The 21,748-nt window shown below is 40.6% G+C and overlaps 1 protein-coding gene across 2 annotated transcripts in view; it reads right to left on the bottom strand.

Annotated features, from left to right (window-relative positions):
* Positions 1 to 17,951, bottom strand: part of LOC126181380 (uncharacterized) — a 673,106-nt gene extending 655,155 nt beyond the window's left edge. For both annotated transcript variants that reach the window (XM_049924766.1, XM_049924767.1), the window contains exon 1: positions 17,740 to 17,951. The gene's annotated coding sequence lies outside the window, so the exon portion shown is untranslated. The remainder of the gene's footprint in view (positions 1 to 17,739) is intronic.
* Positions 17,952 to 21,748: the final 3,797 nt, after the last annotated feature.

The following is a 21,748-nucleotide window of genomic DNA, read 5'->3' as shown; positions in this document are numbered from 1 at the left end:
ACTTTATTGACAAATTCCTGGGGTCAGATACATCACATGATCACACTGACAGAACCACAGGCACATAGACACAGGCAACAGAGCATGCACAATGTCGGCACTAGTACAGTGTATATCCACCTTTCGCAGCAATGCAGGCTGCTATTCTCCCATGGAGACGATCGTAGAGATGCTGGATGTAGTCCTGTGGAACGGCTTGCCACGCCATTTCCACCTGGCGCCTCAGTTGGACCAGCGTTCGTGCTGGACGTGCAGACCGCGTGAGACGACGCTTCATCCAGTCCCAAACATGCTCAATGGGGGACAGATCCGGAGATCTTGCTGGCCAGGGTAGTTGACTTACACCTTCTAGAGCACGTTGGGTGGCACGCGATACATGCGGACGTGCATCGTCCTGTTGGAACAGCAAGTTCCCTTGCCGGTCTAGGAATGGTAGAACGATGGGTTCGATGACGGTTTGGATGTACCGTGCACTATTCAGTGTCCCCTCGACGATCACCAGTGGTGTACGGCCAGTGTAGGAGATCGCTCCCCACACCATGATGCCGGGTGTTGGCCCTGTGTGCCTCGGTCGTATGCAGTCCTGATTGTGGCGCTCACCTGCACGGCGCCAAACACGCATACGACCATCATTGGCACCAAGGCAGAAGCGACTCTCATCGCTGAAGACGACACGTCTCCATTCGTCCCTCCATTCACGCCTGTCGCGACACCACTGGAGGCGGGCTAAACGATGTTGGGGCGTGAGCGGAAGACGGCCTAACGGTGTGCGGGACCGTAGCCCAGCTTCATGGAGACGGTTGCGAATGGTCCTCGCCGATACCCCAGGAGCAACAGTGTCCCTAATTTGCTGGGAAGTGGCGGTGCGGTCCCCTACGGCACTGCGTAGGATCCTACGGTCTTGGCGTGCATCCGTGCGTCGCTGCGGTCCGGTCCCAGGTCGACGGGCACGTGCACCTTCCGCCGACCACTGGCGACAACATCGATGTACTGTGGAGACCTCACGCCCCACGTGTTGAGCAATTCGGCGGTACGTCCACCCGGCCTCCCGCATGCCCACTATACGCCCTCGCTCAAAGTCCGTCAACTGCACATACGGTTCACGTCCACGCTGTCGCGGCATGCTACCAGTGTTAAAGACTGCGATGGAGCTCCGTATGCCACGGCAAACTGGCTGACACTGACGGCGGCGGTGCACAAATGCTGCGCAGCTAGCGCCATTGGACGGCCAACACCGCGGTTCCTGGTGTGTCCGCTGTGCCGTGCGTGTGATCATTGCTTGTACAGCCCTCTCGCAGTGTCCGGAGCAAGTATGGTGGGTCTGACACACCGGTGTCAATGTGTTCTTTTTTCCATTTCCAGGAGTGTATATCACTTTACTGCAGCTTGTGAGAAGAATGATTTACACGATACAAAATCGAAGAGTGCATTCACCATTATCAGTGTTTCACACAGCACTATGGTTGTAAACACAGATCTGCAGACTATGATTAATGGAGCATGTAGATGACAGGACTACACTTTTTCAGCCGTTTACACCTCTGGTCACGAAATTTGGCTTTTCTGGGCTTTTTATCCTTAGCAGTGTGCCTTTCCCTTTGTATCTTGTCTTACTCAACTTACTCGCGTTTATAAATTCTGCCTCTGGATTCATGAACCGTGTCGGATTTGTTGCTGCTTGCAGTTCTGCCCCTGTACCAGCCTGCAGGGCTCTCTGCAAGTTCGGTTGGATTGTAAGTCAATCCATTTGGGCTAGCCCTCAAGCAAGCAACTGAAAAGTATACTGTGTACTATTAATTTTCTATATTTCATTGTCCGTTTCACGCTCTTTTCCGCTGTGTGCAGCCGCCCGCTGTGACCGAGCGGTTCTAGGCGCTTCAGTCCGGAACCACGCGGCTGCTACGGACGCAGGTTCGAATTCTGCCTCGGGCATGTATGTGTGTGATGTCCTTAGGTTAGTTAGGTTTAAGTAATTCTAAGTCTAGGGGACCTCAGATGCTAAGTCCCATAGTGCTTAGAGCCATTTGAACTGCTGTGTGCGGTATCCTACTGAAAGTTATTTTATATTTTCCCGAATTTGTACCCCTCTGCTGGATTCGGTAGTGCTATCTATTCTCTTTGCCAGAGTGCAACTAATCGTGTGAACGTGGTCCGCTAGGCGGGCGCGAGAGGATCAGTGAAGAGTTTTTGGGTTAGCAGCGGCACGAGGGAGGCGGCGAGGTGAGGCGAGGCGGACCGGTGCTGTTTGTGTCGGTGAACGTCTTGTCTGGACCTGGAGTGATAGTGCGGCCTCAGGAAAAATCTCTGGCAGTACCGGGAATCGAAGTCGAGTCTCCTGTGCTGACCACCCACCTACGGAGGCTGACTTTCGGAAAATAAAGTTGCATGAAAACTGGTATGGCAGGAGCCGTAGGAAGTGGTAAAGTGCCGGCCTAACATTAATTCAGACATGTTTTGAAAACAAATTTATTAAAAAGAAATTGCTGCTCAACATTTACAAGAACCCCTATGTTTTTTTATAGAAAAGTAACCATTTCAAAACCCTTGATTAAACATTAACCCTGATCCAATATTGATGGCAAACAGCGGTGATTAATGATGTCAGATTTAAGCTCAAGACAATTACAATATCAATTAAAAACTTCAGCTGACATTAACATTTAAATCCCCAAATCTGTCTTAAAAATGCATATAGTAAACCCTTAAAAGAAATTCATGATGATAAACTGACATCAATTAAAATCTCAAAACAATCTTCACATAAAGTCAATTTAGCCACGAACTTAAAACACACAATAACAATAACAGGGGTTGAGGGGCGTTTGTTTGAAAAGAACCACCTCTTCGGGATTCAGGCGTTCTCTGATTGCACTGTACTAGAGTTCGTAGACGTATTGACAGTGAATGGTGTGTACTCTTTCGGATCCTGTATCTGTTGTACGGAAGAGATTGTCGGTCAAAGCAGAACTGAAAGGTCTGTGCAGCCTTCACTACACTGTCACTATAGCCTTGTTACATTTATGGACAAGTACTTGCTTGTTCACTCCATGTGAAGCTATGCAGTTCTACTATTTAATAGCTGGTGATCTGTTTATTTTATCTGTTGATGTTATAACGGTTGTCACTGAGTCTGCCCTTGTGGGCGCCATTTGTGACGTGCGTATGTGTGGCACCGGTGGTAACTGATGTATGCTTTAGGTGTCATCATGCCATTTTAATGATGTGTATAGTGTATCGCCAAGAAGTGCACGCAGGGCTGAAATGTGAAATAAAATATGACTGCAAGCTTACAGCACTGTAAACCCACTGAGGAAGCCATAGGTGAATTCTAATGCTGCAGATTAATCTTTGAGTTAAATAATCACCTTTTATAACTGAACAATTCGCGTCTCCTTATTTGGCGTTCCTCTTAAGGCGCTCTGCGCCTAAGCTTGTTTTGAAATTGCCTGGCACTTCCGTACTGTACTTCAGTAAATCTTAAATTGTGCTACGGTTGAAACTGGTATGTGTAAATCTTCTGCCTGTTATTGTTATTGTGTGTTTTAAGTTCGTAGCTAAATTGACTTTATGTGAAGATTGTTTTGAGATTTTAATTGATGTCCGTTTATCATCATGAATTTCTTTTAACGGTTTGCTATATGCATTTTAAGACAGATTTGGGGATTTAAATGTTAATGTCAGCTGAAGTTTTTAATTGATATTGTAATTGTCTTGAGCTTAAATCTGACATCATTAATCACCGCTGTTTGCCATCAATATTGGATCAGGGTTAATGTTTAATCAAGGGTTTTGAAATGGTTACTTTTCTATAAAGAAACATAGGGGTTCTTGTAAATGTTGAGCAGGAATTTCTTTTTAATAAATTTGTTTTCAAAACATGTCTGAATTAATGTTAGGCCGGCACTTTACCACTTCCTACGGCTCCTGCCATACCAGTTTTCATGCAACTTTATTTTCCGAAAGTCAGCCTCCGTAGGTGAGTGGTCAGCACAGGAGACTCGACTTCGATTCCCGGTACTGCCAGAGATTTTTCCTTGGTGGAAGGTCTGCTACGGGGTGCACTCAGTCTCGCGTGGCAACTGATGAGCTACTAGGCCGATTATTAGCGATCCAGGATCAAGAAACACGACAAAGACCGGGAGAGCGGTGTGCTTACCATACGATATCTCCTACCGCATCCGATGACGCCACTGGAAAAGGATGAAGCCGAAATTTAGCTTTTTGTTTTCCGAAACTTATCTAAGAGACTTCGGAAATGATATACGTGAAAATGCAAATTCATGTAGTAAAATGTTCTGTGGGAGGGGGGAGGAGACACATGGCCCACCTGACGGTGTGCCCTCACCCCCAGTTCGGCCGTGCCTGGAAGAATGTAAAGCTGGAAGGCAAGGCGGTCAGAATGGCTAATTCGCTGGCTCTCATATCTGGCTCCAAGTTGCTTTTTTACACCGCAACAGCTTATTCCGAACTCCTTGCCTTTCAGTCTTAGCCCATTTGCTGCATACTTTCCGGAAAAGTTCGAACGCCATCATTTACAAGCTCGTCTTTTTAAAAACCTGTCGGACGTCTTTAAAAAGTACGTATTTCCATTAAAAAATATACTTGCACCGGTATCCTCATTGATACAAGAGTTAACAAAATTACGTGTACCTCTGCGTACTATCATTGGTCAAAAATCTTGTTTCGGTACCTTTAGCCACCCACGAAATAAATCGGGTGTTACGTCCTGTGGGACTCGCCCTGTACACGCAGTCTACTCTAGATCCATGCACTTCAAGTATCTCCTGTCATCATTGTAAAAGCTTTCACAATCTTTTTACACGTGGAGCAGTTACAAGCTGCTCTTAACACATGAACCAACAGTATTACCGCGACGCTATTAAATACCCAGCTAACGCATCAAGCTTTTTGTTTCAATAAAATTAAGATGTTTTTGCTTGCGCAATAACAGTCCTCGATAAGAATTCTATTATGTAACTATTTCGTAGAATTCACGATAAATTATGGAGTAAAGAAGAACATTTAAAAGTAGGATTACTTTGTTGGTCGGTGACGGGTTGGATGACACAGTACCAGGAATTTAAAGCCACTCTAAACCAAAATATGCATCGCCGCGATAAGATAATGTGTTTAAACCAAATTACATTCTGTTCTCAACGAAATGGATGCTTTCATCAAGAACAGCCTTTAAGAAGTTGATAAATCACTGCCACGTATCTCCTGCTGTAGTAAGACGGGGAAAGTGTAATAACGTGACCTATAAAAAATACACAAAATTCTTCCTCGACTAACATCTATCTCTATTTGGATTACTGCTTTGGTTACAAAAATTACTACTTTTTTGCTAATAGTCTACTTTATTTTACCCACGCTTTCCGTAAGTCAATGTATCGTTAATCGCGAAGGGGACTTGAGCATTTCTTATCAATATTAGTAGCATCCTTCCTAATTTTATTTGTGCATGGTGCGAGGCTAAACTGACTAAATTATATCTCCGCATGTTCTCTTACTTCTCTGATCTGATGTTTATCCATCTCCAACAGTAGGCGAGATGAGAGAGCATCGCGGACTGTTTTCTTGTTAATATTCTGAGTGTGTTCGTTCCTAGAATAATCGAACAATGTAAACAATGTATTGTGTCCTACGTACATCTTACTCGAAGACCGTGAAGGTAAAATGAGAGAGGTTCGCTCTCTTAAAACGGAGGTTTAAGTTCTTCTCGCACACTACTCGGCACGGGAGCAGGAAAGGGAGAAAACATGAGCGGTACGCAAAGTGCCCTGCGTCACAAAGTATAGATACAGATGCATATCTTATACTCACGGTCCCTATACAAGATACACAACAGAGCTAATGCAGTTGTTGCGACATGTAACTCGAAACTCGATCTCCTAAATATACAGATCAAGGTTTAGTTAGAACAGCGTCGCTTTCTTCTATCGATTCCTATATCAGGTACCTGAACATCTCCGTTACATTTTCGAATGGGCTACACCTATCTGTTACGATTCCAACAGAGCATTCCTGAGTAACCTGATCGAATTCCATCAGAATTCGTAGATGAGGACCGAAAACATTGCACCACTACTTTAGAACAGATCGCATTAGCGTGTTGTGTGCGGCTTCCTTCGAAGGTCAAATCTTTCATAGACTTCTGTTGATTGCAGGTGTTCGAAACAATTCACATTTTTAGCCTCGCACAGTCTGTTGACTGCTCGACGAAGATGAGTTGGACAGCAACTACTCAAGTCCCGCTTTTAGTTCTTTTGTCTTGTAGCATTTTTATGACTCTCTCCATAAACAAATTCCGTATCAAACATATTTTTGTTAAAATAGGAAAAACATTGTACTCGTGGATATTCCTTATGAATTAACGATTTGAACGTGTAAATGTTTTACGAGAAATATTCCGTAAATAAGCTTTGGCATACCTCTCAATAAACTTGATTTATACAGGCAATAGTTCAGATAACTGATCTGTTAAATCTTGTATAGGCGACGCCTATTTCCATCGACAGTTGCATTAAGTTTCAGTTGGCAATTCGTTCAGTCTAACACATGAGCAACGGAAAAGTCTCAATTTTATATACATTTTTACTCGGTTATTTCTTACCAGACCTCATAAATACTCTTAACACAAGCTGTTCATCAAAAATTTCTATTATGGAACCAAACGAGCAACATAGCACTGCAATAAAAATAATGGGAAGTTGATGTGTTTATCTTCACGGCTAAAAAGGTATGGAAATATATTTGTCACCTTTTAAGATTTCCTTGTAACTCTTCGTCTGGCTGCAAGCAATTCACCAATAACTTTAACGCGCCAAAAGTAAAGTCAAACGAAAGAGGTATGCTGAAAGCCCTGAGCTATGTCTACCACTAATTTCGAGAGACATAAATAAAACAAAAGAAAACGCTTGATAAATTTGTAGAAAGTTCTTTTCGTATTTAAAGTATTACAGCTAACTTCACAATGCTTCATTAGCTAAAGTAATAATAAAATTACTAATAATATAAAAATTGTATAGATTGGGTCACTAACAGAAAAATATGTAGTATTTATGCCAACAAGCAAACGGCCTTGCCGAAGTGGTAACACCGGTTCCAGTCAGATCACCGAAGTTAAGCGCTGTCGGGCTGGGCTATCACTTGGATGGGTGACCATCCGGTCTGCCGAGCGCTGTTGGCAAGCGGGGTGCACTCAGCCCTTGTGAGGCAAACTGAGGAGCTACTTGATTGAGAAGTAGCGGCTCCGGTCACGAAAACTGACATACGGCCGGGAGAGCGGTGTGCTGAGCACATGCCCCTCCATATCTGCATCCAGTGATGATGCCTATGAGCTGAGGTTGACACGGCGACCAGTCGGTACCCTTGGGCCTTTATGGCCTATTCAGGGTGGAGTTTAGTTTTATATTTATGCCAACAAAAAACGGAGTGAATCGTCCATAATAATTAGTTGTCGATTGTGAGAAGCAAATACTCAATGAACACGCTAAGGAGATTCGAAGAGTCGTGATCTCTCATGCGCAGTTTGCGGTTTTTTAAACAATAGAACATATCGCAATATACGTGAATGTGGGCTTTCTTGCAGACATTTACGGACGAGAATGTTCTCTGTTTATAAGCCGTGTTAAAGCATTGTCTGGAAGGAGTGTTTCAAGTTTCCTGCTCGTCTTAACGATGACGAGCAGGAACTTTGTTTGATGACATAGTTAATCGCTGATGAACCGGGTATATTTTATCAACAGCGTAATATGCCGCATATTATGGTTGAATTCCTTAGAGAGAAAGTAATTTTCAGTTACGCGAACGTGCTGCGTGAGAACTACAGAATCTCATATAGATTTTTGTGTCTGACGTCATACTACATTATTTGGTTCTGAGAGGGATCTCAGTAAGATAGAAATACGACATATCGGGTCGCAGCTCCTTTTACATATCGGAGCGCAGGCCCTTTCACTACTTTCCAGCGAAAATGAAAATGTAGTGGTAATCCCTAGCGTACACAGCTGAAACGGAAGTTCAGAGCCGTTAAAAATTCTTCGTATTGGTTAGACACGCTGAATTGGCTTTTAGTGCAGTGTGCCCAAGACCAAGTCTGTGGCCTGCTGTTGTCGTCTGCACTCCGAAGACTAGTTCCACGGAATATTCCATGCTGGTCTACCTCGTGCAACTCTCTTCATAACCAGTGCAGCCTAATATTGCTAAATTTGAAAAATCACGAACACCATATAACGTAACAAGCCGTCAGACAAAATAAATACGAAACAACCATCAGTCAAATACCGGTTAACAAATTCTGTACTGCTGATCCAGGATATCAGAAAAAGAACATTAGAAAAATGGAAGTGGAAAAAGTTCTAAGTGCCATATTTTCACATAACGCGTTTTCGGTGTTGTGTTCTCAGTATTCTGTAGCATGTCGTTGTACTGGATCCTGGTACCATACCATGGAGAAGGTCTTTGAAATATGCGTGAGTGAATGGCGCAAAGTCTTTGTGGCAATCTCTGCTTCCTTCTGTAGGTCCAAAATTTAAAAGATATGAGAAGTAATTTTGGTTGACTAGAGTTCTACTGCTTAAAAATCTAATGCACTGTTTCCGCACTTGTACTCTCACAAATAAAACATAGGTCCTCATTATTAACAGCACTTGGAACAAACACCTTCTTCCTGATGTTTTGTATAAAACTGACAGTTCTGAGTCCGTAGTTGTGCACAAAATATAAGTTTATTCCTGTAAAGAAGAAAATAACAACCAGTTACTGTACATATAACTGTTCATTTACACAAAATAGCGCCGCTGCCGGTTTCGAACCGACAAGTTTACCTGTAGACGGCTGCTCGTGTTTGTATTGCATTTGTTTTTGTTTACAGTAGTAGTTGAAAAAAATAGCCAACAGCCAATATACACAACAAATGTACGATGTACGTTAACATCAGTCTGGAGATAAACCTGTCGGTTCAAAATCGGTAACTGTGCTGTTTCCGTAAATAAACAGCATAATTAACACTTACTGGTTGCTGTTCTATTGTTTGAAACAATCATCTCGTAAGGACATTCTTGTTGGCAATAGAACCAGTCAGTTTCGTTGTATGGCGCTTAGAACGTTCTCAATAAAGTATTTATTTTACAAGCTGTCTCATTATTTTTTGCGGTTGTGTGGTGAGCAGCGTAATTCTGTGGTATCAGAACACTTTCTCAATTTTTTGGATACAAACAGAGACATATTGTTTTAGTAAAAGCTGAACCCTTATACGACCACTTTGTTCTGTCTGTTCGACTGTTAAGACTACTTTTTCTCAGAACAGGTGAAGGTATCAACTTGAAATTTATGTCACCTGCTAATATCAATCATCCCTTGATGCTGTAATAAATGTAAGCTTCTAAACCAATGCAGTCAAAAGATACGGCCATTTATCTCACGTATTTCGATGTTCGCAAACTCAGTCAGCAAGACCTATTGCGTATTTCCGGTTGACCTAAAATCAAGAAACTTGACTAGAAGTAAGACTTTACAGTACAAATAAAAGAAAAATCCGAAAATTGTGAATTTATAATTAAATCATGTAAAAAATATTTGTTGTCATTTGTTGTCCGTATGTTTGTCGGATGGTTCAGACCTCCTTTTCCCAACAACCAGTGAAAGTATCAGGTTGAAATTTATGTCAAATACGAAGGTCTACAGTCCGTTGGCGGTGTAAATTATTTAAGTTCCTAAGTGAATGCAATCAAAAGACACAGCCACATATGTCACACATTTTGATACTCGCAAACTCACTCATCAGAACCTATACATGAACTGTTTATATAGACGTCGGGCCTGGAGGGTCTAGCAGTAAAGCGTGTGCCTGGATACCGAGAGGGTCGCGGGATCGAATCCCGATCGGAACACGGATTTCTCAGTCTTCGTTTTACGAGCGGCGTTTGAAAAATCCGTGCAAAGTCCAAGAGATGGCACCAACAGCGCGTATCGAAGTCATGTTTAGTTAGTAGCATCTTTTGAAAGAACGCACACCAAGTTTCAGCCATATTGGTCTATTTCTTTGTGTTTGGCATTCGTATGAATCAAGGAAGTCGAGTGATTGTCGAAAAATGGACGAAAAAGAATTTCGTGTAGTGATTAAACATTATGAAGGGCAAAACGATTCAGGAGACTAAAGATAAGCTTGATAAACATTACGGTGACTGCACCTTCGATTAGAACAGTTTATAAGTGGTTTAAAAATTTTCGAAGAGGCCATATGGGTACAACTTTCTGGACGCCCTGTAGAGGTTACGACTCCAGAAATTATTGATAAAATCCATGATATAGTGATGGATGACAGAAGAGTTAAAGTGTGTGAGAATGCTAGTGCTGTGGGAATCTCGAATGAACGGGTCATAATATTTTGCATAAACATTTGGACATGAGAAAGCTATCCGCAAGATGGGTTCCACGATTGCTCACGCTTGACGAAAAACGGAATCGCGTGAAGTGCTGCAAGGATGGTTTGCAGCCGTTCAGAAGGAATCCGCAGGACTTTAAGTATCGTTTCGTCACTGTGTATGAAACATGGATACATTACTATACTCCTGAGACCAAACAACAATCTAAACAATGGGTCATCAAGGGAGAATCTGCACCAAAAAAGGCGAAGACCATTCCTTCGGCCGGAAAGGTTATGGCGACTGTCATTTGGTATTCGCAACGGATAATCCTCATCGACTATCTGGAAAAGGGTAAAACTATTACAGGTGCATATTATTCATCGTTATTGGAGCGTTTGAAAACCGAGCTGCAAGAAAAACGCCGGCGATTGGACCGCAAAAAGTCCTTTTTCATCACGACAATGCACCAGCACACACCTCAGCAATTGTGGTCGCAGAATTAATGGAAATATGATTCCAGCTCGTTTCACATCCCCCCTTTTCTCCAGACTTGGCTCCCTCGGACTACTATTTGTTCCCCAATTTGAAGAAATGGCTAGCGGGACAAAGATTTTATTCAAATGAGGAGGTCATTGCAGCAACTAATAGCTATTTTGCAGACTTGGACAATTCCTATTATTCGGAAGAGATCAACAAATTAGAACAGCGTTGGACGAAGTGTATAAATCTAAAAGGAGACTATGTCGAAAAATAAAGAAGGTTTACCCCAAACACGTAAGTAGCTTTTATTTTTGCACAGACTTTTCAAACACCCCTCGTAACATGCCGTTTACCTCTCAGCGATGTGAGGAGTCGCCAGAAGCAACACGTGGTTATGATTCCACGCTAAACTGTAGTTTCCCTTTCCCCAGTTGTATCGCTGGGGTAGGTTAGGAATGCGCAAATCGCCGAAGAGTCATCAACTAGAAAGACTTGTATCGGGCCACTGAGCCACAAGAATTTATAATTATTATTATTATATGTATACATTATTAAGTTTGTATGGAACCTTCAGAGAGTGAGTCCTATTCGTATTTGTCGGATTTTTCCATTCACCTGCCAGATGTCAGATTTGGCACTTACAACTTTCCCATTTTCACTCTTCACTTGACTTTTTCGAAATGAGTCTGTGTCGGTAACGGCACATCATCATCATCATCAGCAGCAGCAGCAGCAGCAGCAGCAGCAGCCACTTGCCTCCACGCATTCAACTATAGCAATGTGCGTTGCTCCTGGGTATTTTATCATGTCATCTAGCCTCGTTCCATGGTGCCGTCGAGCACGGAATCCATCAAAGAACTTTCTTCGTTTATCTGCTATGCATTCGCCTAGCTACATTTCGTTTCAATCATAATCATGCCTTGCACCCCAGTTTATTCCCTGATCCATTTGTTTTTGTATGTCTCCCAGTATTTCCTAACATTTACATCTCCTACACTCGTTTAGCAATTCTCTGTTTCTGAATAGTTTTCGTATTAATAGTAGTCGTCTCATTGCCATAAATCGGAACCTGGTTGTAAGTTACTCTGACTGCAAACTCAGTCCTGGACACATCGGAAGCACTCCCAGCCAGTTTTACTCACCTGTCTATTTCTTTTCCTGAGCATCCAGTTGTTGTCCTTATTTACCCTAAATTCATAAATTAATTTATCAGTTATATGATAAAAATTTGTATGTTCTCTTTTTATAGTTTTAATCATACATTTTAGTTCTATTTTAACTGAGTTTCCAGGTCTACTTTCACACTAATTCTGCCGTGAAACGATTCGCGAAAAATGCGAAGTTGCACCGTAATTCAGAGTGCACGCTGAAACTGACTGGGTGAGTCAAAGCAAAGGACAGGGGAAATCAACGGCGTACCATCTTCCATAGGATCGTGCCTAGTAAAATACTGTGCCTTCGGTTTTTCCCTTCTTTCTAAAAAAAATTTGTTTATAGAAAACAAAATCCTGAAGGCGAAGAAGATATGCGCTTCATATTACCCTGCTACGAAGTCCCTGAGCTATGCATTTATTTTTATGACTGCTCCAAATTTTGTACGCCGCATTCTCTTATTATCATATGGCTATGGCAAGACCTTAAATGCAGTGCCGGCTACTCCTAGTTATGGTGTAGGGGAAACAGCCTAAATGAGCATCGCTAGAGCGAGATCAGAAGGAAGAAAAAGAACAAACGCAGGGTACAGCGTACCATCGACGATCAGGTTATCAGAAAGGGAGCACATGTTTGGACTGCGGAAAGATGGGAACGGAAAACGACCGCGCCGTTTTCAAAGGAACGATTCCGGTATTTGCCTTTCTCTGTTTTACGGAAATAACGCAAAATAAAATCTCAATGACCGGAAAGGAATCTGAACAGCCATCTTTCCGAAAATGAGTCGAGTGGCATACACCTGCGCAACCTAGCGATTCAGTGACTACGGGGGGACCACAGTTCCATGTTTATCGTGCTCCACTTTCATGTAGTATTAGGTCGGGCGTGGTGATCTGGTGGTGAAGAGCGTGCCTAGCCTTCGAACCTCAGTGATATGAGGATTCACTAGGAACGACACGTTGCTACGATTCCAAGTCAAACTACAGGTCCTCTTCCCCACCTGGGTGAAAGGGGTAGACCAGGGACACGCAAGTAAGGATGGCTGTTATTACTTAAACAACCCGGTTTCGGTTATATCGGCTTTGTTCCACGCCAGTTTAACCTATCTCTTAAAACCGCTCAAAATAATCAGTTTCTGAAATAATCGATTTTCAGTTTCTTATTCCTACTATTCCCGCAAAAAAAGGTAAAAATCGAACATAAAAATGGTTCAAATGGCTCTGAGCACTATGGGACTTAACATCTGTGGTCATCAGTCCCCTAGAACTTAGAACTACTTAAACCTAACTAACCTAAGGACATCACACACATCCATGCCCGAGGCAGGGTTCGAACCTGCGACCGTAGCAGTCGCGCGGTTCCGGACTGAGCGCCTAGAACCGCGAGACAATCGAACATAGATTGAAAAAATTTTGACTCCCTTAATTTCAAGCTACATAGAAATAAAACATTAAATCAAGGAGGCAAATGAAAGAAAACGTAGTCCGTCCACCGTTCACTGCTTTTCTCGAAAAGTCACGAGTGGTTGAATACTATAAAAACGTCACCGGTATCCTCCTACTGATTCCAATTTTTTGAAACTCTGCTAAAAACTGTTGTGATCGGGAATCATACCACTACTTGGGCATAACGAATAGTCACTGCTGCAGGTTCGAATCCTGCCTCGGGCATGGATGTGTGTTATGTCCTTAGGTTAGTTAGGTTTAATTAGTTCTAAGTTCTAGGCGACTGATGACCTCAGAAGTTAAGTCACATAGTGCTCAGAGCCATTTGAACCAACCAATAGTCACTGCTAAAGGGTAAACACTTTCTCGTGTTAATTTGTTTTCAATGGCTACAAGCAGGTAAACATAAAGGGATATTACGTAGACACGGGCAGCAAATCAGTTACTTTCATTTTTATTGTATACTGTGAATGAATTGGTAAGTTTTTAATTTATTGCTGTTACCATTATTGTCTTCGTATTTTATTATTTCATAGATATGGCAGATAAACCTTTAATTTCTGAAAGCAAATGAAGCATTGTGCTTCTTGGCTACGTCACTTCGAAAAAATATTTTCAGACTAGGGTTGGTGCCGGTCTGCAATAGAATTGATGTCCGACGATCAGGCGGGAGCAAGGCTAACACACGTAAACGCTTACCGAAAGCCACGACTAACGGCAACAGGGACATCATTGTCTCAGCAATGCTGTATCAGTTCTTCCACAATGCGTTTGTTGCTCCTTTCTATTGACGGTGTTGTTACAATAGTATTGATCTATTTTCCCCTTTTCTTTAATAACGCAATATTTTACAATTAAAAATTACTCCTTTTTTTAAAAAAAAGGCTTATTTAAAAATTGAAGAATTTTAGCTCTGCTGCTATGAGTAATTGATATTTCGGTTGTTTTAGTGGGTTATTAGTAAAAATAAAAAAAAACACCTTGTACAACAGAGAACAAACAAATGCCGAAAAATACCGGTTATTCTGAATCAAAATACCATTATCGGTTTTAACCGGTCGGTATTTCCCACCCCTATAAGTAAATGGCCTAAGTGGCGTCCAGTTAAAGACTTACAGCCGCACGATTTGTCATTACACTAGGCGACAAACCCGGCATTGCCCGGGTATTCATTTTGCCAATTTTGTATTAGAAACTTACAGTTTCTGTACGCTGGGCGCAACTGCTTCGCGTCTCTACAACGCGATTTTGTAAACGTCTCTGGCAACACCTCTTCATAGCTCTGTAGACGGCTACTGTTTTCGCCCACAGCCGTTTTCTCTTCCAAGCTGAAAGCTGTCAAAAACGCTGCCAGATGTTAGGGATTTCCTTGTGTTGACTCGACTGTAGCAGTGCCTTGGTAGTAAAGAATAAATGTATTAGCACTTTATGCACGATGCAGTATTTTTTCATGCATCTCAGTGTTTATTACGTCATATCGCCTGATATATGTGTGATATAACGACGTAATTTTGTAAGTGCTCTCAGCAGCGTGTGTGGATACTTTTTGCAAAATGTCTTGCGAAAAGAGGTGGTATCAAAGAAGTAAGTTTTGCACGCGTCTACGTGTTCGTGAGGTCATATCTCCTAAACTGTGTGTGGTACCGTGATATAATTTGTATGTGCATTTAGCGGTATATGTGGATACTATATGCGAAATTTGTTGCGAACAGAGTTAGTACAACAGAGGTAATAAATTTAAACGTCATGCATGAAGCGGCAGTTTTTCACGCGTCTCATTATTTATGAAGTCAATCTCCTAAACTATGACAGGTAGTTGGCTCTTACCCCTCACAACGATTGTTGCCAGACAGGGATGTTTTTCGAAGTTTGGGCTGAAATTGGTTCAGTGGTCGAGCCGTGGAACACACACACACACACACACACACACACACACACACACACACACACACACATTTTATATGGATTACATACATATAATTAGTGTTTCGGAAATTTTTTTAGACAAGTTCTCTTTCTATTGGAGTTCTGTTTCTAGTGCTACGGAGAGCACAAATGAACGTAACGACTGAATTGGCTAGCTTATTGCTTTCGACCGATACCGCATGGCATGTGTTCAATGAAATCACATACTTCGTGCGGAATCGTGGCGACCGCAGTAAGCAATAATGTAGTGGGGTGATCGCATCAGTATAGGCTACTACAAAACTAACTTGTTGATTACTAGGTTGCGTTCCAACGGCCCTTCAAAAGATTTCTGTATTTTACAGTGCAAGTCTGTACAGATTAATAGACAATACCTTTAGACAGGACCTGTACAATTTATTCTAGAAACAGGCCTACTCCGTCTGCCTACACGTCTGTCAGTATGTACCAGCATGTTTCGCCGGTAACCATAGACATGTGTCCGAGTACCGTCGTAAGCGGACTTATAATCGTACGTGAATGTGACGTGCATTGTTGTTTTATGGACGCAGTTGTACGTGATGTTGCCATCGTTAACGACATAGGTTCGCCAGTCGGGAGAAAATCAAATTCCCCACCCATCGACGTACGAGAAGTAAAGGATTCAGATCGAAAGCCAAGTTGTTGTTCTAAAGCACATGAGACACACATCTGTCAACGACGAATCACCAACTGTATTCATTAGTTTCCTAATATTTTGGGCAGAATTTTGCCCCACTATGACCAGGTCACATAGTGCATATGCACTATGTCATCTAAAGAGCTCGTCAACTCCCAAGTGAGTAACTGATTGCCCGTCAGAGGCACAGCTAGTCAGCATTGAAATACGTGCAAGTCAGCTGTTTATGGTTTTTTGTCAACCGGACCAAAAGCTAGAGTACAAACCATGTATGAACGATGAGTACGGAAAACATCGCTCCTAAAAATGGCAATTCTCCCCCCACCCCCTTTCTCAGATTAAAAAAGGTATACTGCAGCAGCATCTACATCTAGTACCTTGATTACTCTGCGAAAACAAGGTTTCCGTCAGTGAACAACGATACCCACGCTTCTTATATTAGTCATTATAAGAAGTGACCACATAGGATCGTCGACCTGTGGAAAAAGTTATACGTAAAGTAACCAGTTGGTGTTTTGGTGGAGGCGCATCACGGAGTCGAGAAAATATTCAGGTACAATTTAATACCCACAAAAAGTTTCACACTTGACAGGTAATGTCCCTTATCCTAGATTTGCGGTCCACATCTAAAGCTCAATATTGCGTCACTAGGAATAGTCCAAAGAATCATTTATCTCAGCAGTCTTCCGTGGAAGTACATATCTTGTTTGTAGGGGGATACTTACAACACAATCTACGGAGTAGCCCCATGCAGGACTGACTTAAAATGAAGCTGCAGCAAACAGTCAATAAAATGTTGAAAAAAATTAATTGAAGTTAGCGCGTTTATTGTAGCTAAATTACTACGAAATACATATTTTAAGGCCTGGTGTGAAAAATCTAACAGTGCTAGACCACACAGGTAGGTTTCCTCGACAAGCAAGAAATGGGTGCACTTCATAATGACTCCGTAGTATCCTCCAACAAAAGTTTTAAACAAGAGCAGTAAATGAAACATATTAATCTGTTCTATTCTTCAGTTGTCATGGTAACAAGAAGTAGCAAAGCCACTAAAATTTCAAACGTCAGGGGGGTGTCTCCCGTTAGTTGACGAACTACAATTTCAAACGACGAACAGTCGCAGTGTTGTTTAACTTTCGTTTCGGCTTATAGGTACTTATTCCTGTACGTATATATCCAAGCACTTCCCTTTTAGAAAGATGTTGAAGGGTTTCTGCACTTCTCGCTGCTCTTCGAAATCTGCTCAACAATGATAAGCACGCAAACATTGCGCTCCAAATAGATCACAGATCACAATAATTTGACGCTTTTTTTCTTTTGTTATTCCACTAAAACTGTGAAACATAAAGGTAAGGCTGTTACCGAAAGAAGGCCTTTTTATTTAAGCGACAACAGCAACAAAGCTGCCAACAAGACAGTGCGCAAATATCACTATTAGAAATAGACTCGAAGTAAAGGGGGTAACGTTGTGGCAGTTGAACAGAAAAGGACAGTATCACGTTAGCAAAAAAGCTTCCCTCAAAAGTACCGGAAACTTGGCTGTCATACTCGTCAACAGTTTTGTCGGTCGCATCTTGTGGGTGACTGAAGTACATCAAAGATGACGAAACACGAAAAGAGGGAAAACATAAAGTTCCAATCTTTAAAGTAAAAAGCAATAATTTTCGTCATGTATTGGCAGAAAAAAGAATAGTAAATTAATACTCACTCTAGCAAAAATCACTGAAAAACAACTGGTTGAGGAGTAATAGAGACGGCGCACGATGACACGTACTATTCTGGAAAGCAACTTCGTTCTCTTATGGATTTATGTGAAAACGAACGCACGATTTACTCAAGCGACAGTTTAGCACAAAACATAAACTGACAGATGTTCCAGCGACTTGTCCGGTCAGCGAGCGCTGTTCATCTGAACTAGCGTTCCCGCTGTCCCGTTGCCAGTTCCGAAGGTTGCCGCTTGGCGCGCCAGCAGACACGTGGTTGAAGTGACTGCGGAAGCTCGCGAAAGTCGGCGTTGCTCCTTTCGTCCGGCAAGCAAAAGTACTGCTGTTGCTGGTGTAGCCACCGATCTGTCACAGCAATTTGTCATCGAATCATGAACTAGTTCACAAACATATAGTAATAAATTATTAAGTTGTATATCCTGTATAAATCGAGAATCAAATATAGGCCTATTATTTTCTTACGGTCCATCAGATAATAAAATAGACACTATGAGACATAGTATAGGAGGAAACTGGTAGAAGCAGAAATGAATAGGAGCACATAGCATTAGAGTAAATGGTAAATGAGTAACAGATGCGTGCAGTGTTACAAAACTCTTTAGCAAGCAATTCATGACTGCTACCGTACTGAGGATGGCGTTGCCAGGTTCGTTAGATACGGCCATGGTATATCTCAGACCAGTCAATATAAATAACTTCAGTAACGTCAATATCCCACTCAGTACGTCAGTAGAAGTACTGTCCACCATAAAATCTTTAAAATCAAAAATTCTAGTGGTTGTGGTAATACCAACAAAGTTAATTAAAGTGTGTGCTTCTTGGTTTAGGAACATAATTTTTCTGTGTAGCCAGTCATTTGTCAGTGGAGTATTTCCTGTGTGGTTGAAATACGCTGAAATTAAGCCTCTGTTTAAGAAAAGAGGTAAAAAAATACAAACACATTTCTCCCCAGTTTCAGTTTGCCAGCATTCTAAAAAATTTAGAACAGGTAATATACAGTAAGCTTCTTAACCATCTAACAACAACAAATATATTGTCACAGTCGAAAGAGGTCTGATATTGATAAGTGAGAATGTACTAAATCCATAGACAGTAAATTACAGACTACTCATATATACTTTGTGATCTGTCAAAAGCATTTGACTGTGAAAATTACAATATCATTTTAAGTAAACTATAATACTGCAATGTAACAGGAAATGCCGCAAATTGGTTCAAATCCTATATCTCTGACAGGAAACATAGGGTGTCATTAGGAAAGAAGCATGTCAGACGTTATCCAACTGTCACCTAATTACATGTGGTGTTCCACAAGGTTTGAGCTAAGGGCCCTTACTTTTTCTTGTTTATATCAAGCACCTTTCGTCTGTAACATAATCAGATGACAAGTTTGTTTTGTTTGCAGATGACACAAACATTGCATAAATACCAAATCAATTATGGTCTTAGAAAGATTGATTAGTCAAATTTTTACAGACATTAATAAATGGTTCCTAGCCAATTATTTGTTATTAACCTATGAAAAAAGATGCTAATTCAGTTTAGAATTTTCTCACAAGAGTGTACTTAAAATATTATGACAAACAGATAGAAGATAACAGTGTTAAATTTTTGTGGTTGGAACTTGACAAAAAATTCATCTCAGAAGAGCATACCACATAACTGTTAAAGCACCTAACCAAATCTCTATTTCTGATGTGAATCTTGTCAGACATAGGTGATATAAAAATAATATACTATGTGTACTTTCATTCCATATGGGATTATTTTTTGGGGTAAATCATCAAACTATGCCAAAGTTTTCTGGATCTAAAAATATGTTCCACAAATAATAATTAATTGTTGTATGAACTCAAGAACATCAAGCAGAAACCTGTTTCAGGAACCATGTGTTTAACTACTGCTTCCCAATGCACTTATTCCTTAATGAAATTTGTCATTAACAATATATCTCATTTTTGAACCAACAGCTCAGTTCATGGAATCAGTAGCAGAAATAAGAATAATCTTCACAAAGATTTGAAGTCACTTGCTTTGGTCCAGAAAAGTGTGCGTTATTCTGGAACAAACATTTTCAATAACTTACCAGCAGCAATTAAATGTTTAGCTAGTAATACAGTTCCATTTAAGAGGAGCTTCAAGGAGTTATTAGGGCCAACTCCTTCTGCTCCATTTCTTGGTAGAACCAGCTGATGTGATATGTTGCTAATGATATTAATTATGTGAGTATTAGGACAATCTGACTTCTGTACAAATTCAGTGCAGTAATGTAGCCCTTGTAATGATTTTTCTATTTGATCATGCACAGCTACAATAGCTTAAGAATTGTCATACGTACATCAGTGTATTGAACAGTCACATATTTTGTGAGAAGTTATTTACTACCTTTTAAATGAAAATATGTTTAAGATTTATTTATTTATTTCTTGTCCATGGGGACTCTTTCACTTAGGAGCTATGGAAGGTACATCACCATATTTGTTTCTATTTGTGAATATTTATTATATATTCTTATTTTTCTGACATGTTCTACATCCTAGAGGTTCTCCTCCCTATGTATAGCTTGTACAACAAGTTCATCTAATCTAATCTACTGTGATAGGAGTCCACTTTCATTCAAGAAGCTTACATTTCCACATAATAAATAACTGTGAACTTATGTGAAAAAGTAGCCTAATCCATTTAGCTACTATAGGAGACCCTATTTCTGACTCGACTGAAAATTTTATAAAATAGCATTATTACTCAGCTCAGCTGCCAGAGAATTCTATGTTATAGAATCACTCTGGAGAGGTCTGTGTATACAGGGACTTACATATTTTGTGGCTCTCTCTTTAGGTCTTGGTAACAATCAAGCATGTATAGGAGTTGAAAGAACGAACAAGCAAATACATAAAGTCATTGCCATAAAAATATCCCATTTAGTGTTAAGAATGATAAAACACTGATCTCAGTTCATGGACTTTTAGCATCAGTAATTGAATTGTGACTTTCCTTTAGAAAGAAATATGCTTTGAAATTGATGAGATTGGCTTAATGATACTGTAAATCTAGTATTGTGCTCTGTACAATAGACATTGATCCACTCTTTGAGTACTTCACAACTTTTTTACATCGAATACAAATTTGTTCAGCATTAGTCAATATTGCTTAACATCTTATTATTGAGAAAACTTCACACAGATAACATCAAATGGTAGTATAATTTTGTTTTCATAGAAACTCCTTCACAGAGTCATAGTATAGAAGTTCTCAATCAATTAGTCTCTTATTGATATTTTGAATTTATTCTACATCTATTATTGTTTTTGTGTATCTCAATCCTCATTGATGCCAGGACGGAATTTTCCTTTATGGAATAGTGGTGTACTTGTTTGCTGCACAAGTGCAAAATTAATTTGTTAGTATAGCAGCTGTCACAGATTCCTGTGGGAGATATGAGGATCACTACTACATATGTTCATACAGAAAATGTAGAATTTTATTTCCTCTGAATAGTTACCTGCATGATTTTTAGTGTCTTTAGCCTTTTTTTGGTTGGGTACCATACTCAGGAGACCAAAAAGTAAACTAGTCTTATACAAATCACAATATGTAAAGTTAGATATCTGAATGCTGTTGGGAACTTAATATGCAGGAAGAGATTATATTTTGATTTAAGTTAAACTTGGCAAAGTAAAATGAAGTAAGATTAGTGTTTTAACACATTACTGGTAACATAGTCATTAGAAATGGTACACACTTTGGATAGAACAGGGAATGGAAAGAAATCATCCATGTTCTTTTCATAGGAACCATCTTGAAATTCACATTAATTTAATTGAAGAAAAAGTAGAAAATTTAAATCTAGATTGTTAGATTCTATTTCCCCTGACTACAAGTCAGTATCATGATCACTGCACTATATAACTTAATTTGAAGTAAAAGGAGAAGAAGGCCAATATTTCTAATTAACAAACTACATGGTAATAACAACAATTTCTGCAAATGCTT

Source organism: Schistocerca cancellata, chromosome 1 (genome assembly GCF_023864275.1).
Source record: "Schistocerca cancellata isolate TAMUIC-IGC-003103 chromosome 1, iqSchCanc2.1, whole genome shotgun sequence".
In the NCBI taxonomy this organism is placed as follows: domain Eukaryota; kingdom Metazoa; phylum Arthropoda; class Insecta; order Orthoptera; family Acrididae; genus Schistocerca; species Schistocerca cancellata.
The sequence above is the reverse complement of the archived record's forward strand: the minus strand, read 5'-3'. Positions and strand labels throughout refer to the sequence as shown.